Consider the following 4,606-nt stretch of genomic DNA (forward strand, 5'->3'; position numbering starts at 1 on the left):
TAATCGGCTTTCGAATCCGGTCTTCTAAGGATGCGTCCTAGGTTTTCGAACAGAGCACAAGACTCCTCATTATGCGGAATACAAATGCGTCCTTTTTTTTTGCCTGAAATAAAGGATGGGTCTGGTGTATCCTGTCTATGCTTGGTTACCCTAGGTTTTATTGCGAGACCAAGCAAGCCGGCTGCTTCATGATCAGAAGAAATGGTACTTGGCACCAACCAGTGGTGAATGTTGGAAGTTCAGTTTAATATAATACAAGCATGAATAGTTCAGTGAATAGCGCCCGCTGAAATGAATGAAAATATTTTTTTTGTTGTTGAATAATGAGATTTTGCAGGTATATTTTTTTATACATACATTGTTTAGATTTACTTATATTTTTCTACCCCTTTTATAGGATAGACAATTTTTTATTGTCCCGCAATGGGGAAATTTACAGCAGCAAAAAGATTATTGAAAAAAATGGTCGTACAAATATGGACCTTAGAAAAATGTCTTATAACATAATAGGGAAGAGTTAAAATATAAGCAATAAAATAATGTACTGTAAAGTGTTTTAACAATATTAAACTGTGCACCTGGAGAATAAATAACCAATATCCAGCTATTGGCATTTTTACAGTAATAGATATTTTAAAATACTGTAGCAGCAACATCAGAGATGTGCAAAATGACAGTAGCATGTTATGTTTATGTATTTACATTTGCCGGTAGTTGTCACCTTCATTATACTCTGTATTCTCATGAGTGTAGTCTTTGTTCACTTTACAATAAAAAAAGAATAAATATTACAAAGAAATAGTTTTGAAAAGGGTGGTAATTTTTCTTTTCCTGCTTTGTGTGTCAATTGTCACGGTTGCTAAGCGACAGAGCATACAATGGAGAAAGCCATGGAAGGCTAGACCTGTTTGAATTTAAAGCCAAAACTTTTCCGGGTCTCCTTATTTTCACGGACTTCGAAGGATCCAGTCCAGGTAGACGAATAACTCCTTGGAAGACACAGTCCATGAATTTGAACACAGCCACTGTTTGCTGGGTCCTCATCGTTTCCTGGCTCCTCGTGTGTGTTTTTCCCTGATGTCTCCCTGGTTTTCTTCATTTGTTCTTTTAGGATTTTTGCTTCAGTTGCCCTTTTTCTTTTATCAAAACTACACAATACCACTTCAGCTTCCGTCTCTGAAATTGGGTCCTCTCAAAACTTCATCCAGCCTGACAATCTTAGACTTGAATGGCTTTGTTCTAATCTTCATACTTTTGACCTTGTGCTGACATGGCATTTAATGTGAGGAAATAACAGTATTTCCATTACAACCCTGTCCTCTCTGATCACTTTTTAATAAACTTCAAAGTTACTTCAAGAAAGTTCTCCTCCCCTAAAAGAACATTTTACTTTGGCAGATCATTATCAAACAATGCAGTTGTAAATTTCATAAATCTATTCCACTGTCTCTTTCGTTTGTGTCACTGAGCAGTGCTGTACAGGGCAGCAGTTTAGTTTATTCCTCTTCAGAGGTTGATAATTAAGGAAAACCTAGAAATAGAATAGAAAGTCGGCTTCCTGGTTTAATGCAGAGCTGGGCACTTGCCAGGAAACTGGAGAGATAATGATCTTTTAACACCAACACCATCATGAATATTGGCCAACTCATTTTCCCTAATGTCCACCTATTTTAGTCAGTGCAAAAAATTACTCCAGCACAAAACCAGAAATACTTTGGAATCATGGAGGATGACACGGAACGCACTAGTTGTTATGGTTTCTTTTATTTTCAAAAAGTAATGACACAATTATGGGGATGACTAATATGCATATTTGTTTCAGACATTCAACTGTCCTATTAGTCATAATTATTAAAGTTAACTATTCATACTAAATCATTCAAAATCATGAATTCTTCATACAAACTTGAAGCCATTACCTCTTTTTATATTTGGCTTATCAAGTGAAGATCTATATCCTTTGAAAACCACAGAAAAATTGTTTATGAGTTTAATAACTGCTAAACATTTTGTAAAATGGACGGGGCCGCCTTTTACAGCTGCATTTTGTGTCTCTGCTTTTGTCTCCTTGAACCCCAGTCGGCCTCAGCAGATGGCCGCTCACACTGAGCCTGGTTCTACTGGAGGTTTCTTCCTGTTAAAAGGGAGTTTTTCCTCTCCACTGTCGCTACAAGCATACTTAATATGAGGGCTTGCAGTCAATGAGTCGATGCAATCAACTGGTTTTCCTTAGATAGAAAACTTTGTATCAATTTGACTGTATGATCTGGTTGAACTGTAAAGTGCCTTGAGATGACGTGTTGTGAATTTGGCGCTATATAAATAAACTGAATTGAATTGAATTAAAATTTGGTAATTAAACATCATATCCACAGTTATAAAGCCAATCTCTCAAGGCATACGAAGAGTCCAAAGCATATTGTTGGGCCGTAAACCATAATATCAGTTTCAGACATTGAGGACCAATAATTATGCTGATATTTAAATGGCCATTGAGGACAGAGCAACTGTCTCGTTAGCCCCATTTACACTACCCTTTTGAAACTGTGTCGAGAACGGTCCGAGAAGTGTACTTTTTGAGTGTAAAAGGCACGCACAACTGAAACGGACCTCGGCAAGGCCGCGCTAACATGGTACTAGTTCATCAGTAGGGCTCAGCGCAGTTCAGTTCTGGCTAGGTTCTCAGATAACAACAGTGCATGAGCAGACCACGTCATCTCCTTACAGTCAGCTTCCATAATCATGAAATTTCGTATTCATAAAAATACCAGCTTCCCTACCATACCACAGAAGTTACACTGATGATTCTGCTTAGCAGTGTGACGAGCCTCAACGTCCGTTGTCGTTTCCTGTGTCTGTAAACCCCGATTAGACTATTGTTTGTCATATTCACTTCCCAAAAGCCGACTGTCAAGTAAATTCACCAAAGGATGCCTCTTCATCTGGCTCTCTGCAAACTTCCTAAATGTTACAGGCGCCACCATGTTAATTTGCTTGTTTACCTCTAGAGAGCAGAAGTACTGTAGATCTGTCACTAGGCATCACTAGGAGGCGAAGAACCGTGCAAGTGTGGTGTGTAAACAGTTGTAAGGAACCAAGCTCGGGACAGATCAGTTTTCAGAGGGTATTTTAAATGGGGCTTATATTTCTTTTTTTCCATGAGTTTCTGAGAGGCTCATATTGAAGCCATCGTTGAAGCCACCATCATGGCCCCATGCCCATAACTCCAGACTGACTAAGGCTAAGTGGAATCTCTTGGCTGACATCAGAAACAAAGTGCTGAAAAAAAGACTAAAGGGCAGATTATACTTCTGCAACCGCACACATCAAATGTCGCCTGGGTCTGGTCACAAACCAGTATTGCTGGTATGCTTCAGCACTGTCGGTCTGAAATTTCTAGGGATGCACAGCAGTTTCCTATTCCAAAACTCACAAGAACTTTGGTGGAGCCGGCGGGAGTCTTCCAAAACAACAATGGCATATCTGCGAGATATCACGGTCACGGAGATGGATCTAGAGTTGCTAGACATCGTACAAGATATATTGATTTATATTATTTATCTGAGGCATCATACATGTGGTTGTACTTCCGAACCTCCTCGATTATCCTTTCGACGTAGTTGTCCATTGTTCCTCGGTTTTAAAAAAGGTGCGCCCCAGCACCGAATCGAGAAGGACGACCACACAGACAGCCGGGAAGGCATACCAAGGACCAATCATACCAAGGACCAATCGCAGCTGCTTTTTGTCTGCGCACTTCTACTTGAGCTCTGCGTGAGTTTGCGACGGTTCAACGCGTAGTCAGGATATTTTTTTTTAGGTGCGCCCCGACGGTTGCAGAACCTCTGCGTGGGGGGCGTGGTCGCGTACAGAGACAGATTTGACGGTTGCAGAGGCTTTGAGTCAGAAGCATAAATTGGCCTTAAGCTGCTGAGAAAACTCAAGCTTTCCACATGGAGATCAGCAGAGGTTTACAGGTCTGGCACAGTAAGGGACAGATTCTCCAGTTAAGTAATCTGTCTTTTTGATGATATTTTATCATTTCATGTGTTTACTCTTGAGTAAAGACTAAGCTAACACGATTGATTGCATGGTAGGCTATCCTAACATGTTTGAGCTGTTGTTTAGAAAGCTAAAAGAAACTTTATTTTACTAAAGGTTTAAGCGCTAATATAACTTTTTCTCAAATGCTGAGTAACAAATATATCGCCAAAAGCCATTTAATAGGATTCCCCCTATTTGCTTGCTACTTGCTCAATCAATGGATAAGAATCAATTAACAAAAAGTTATTTATTATTGTGTTATCAAATCCTTTAATAAAACATTATTTAATGCATATGTTGGAAACTTTCCTATTGCTCTTAATTAGTTAAAAGCTAATTTGATAACTTTCCAAATTTCTCAAGATAAAGTTTGGTTCTCAAACATAAAATCCATGGTAAACGATGATGTCATTGCATTATTTAATTGATAATGGTATTCCGCCATGTTTCCTTTCTTTGTACATAGTTGCTTAGTTTAGTTGGGTTTCACTAGTTTTAGTTAAAGCTACAGTGTGTAACTTTTAGCGACATCTAGCGGTCAGACTGCAGCAACATGAACATC

This window comes from Cyprinodon variegatus, unplaced genomic scaffold (assembly GCF_000732505.1).
Source record: "Cyprinodon variegatus isolate N-32 unplaced genomic scaffold, C_variegatus-1.0 Scaffold78, whole genome shotgun sequence".
NCBI classification, from domain to species: Eukaryota; Metazoa; Chordata; class Actinopteri; order Cyprinodontiformes; family Cyprinodontidae; genus Cyprinodon; species Cyprinodon variegatus.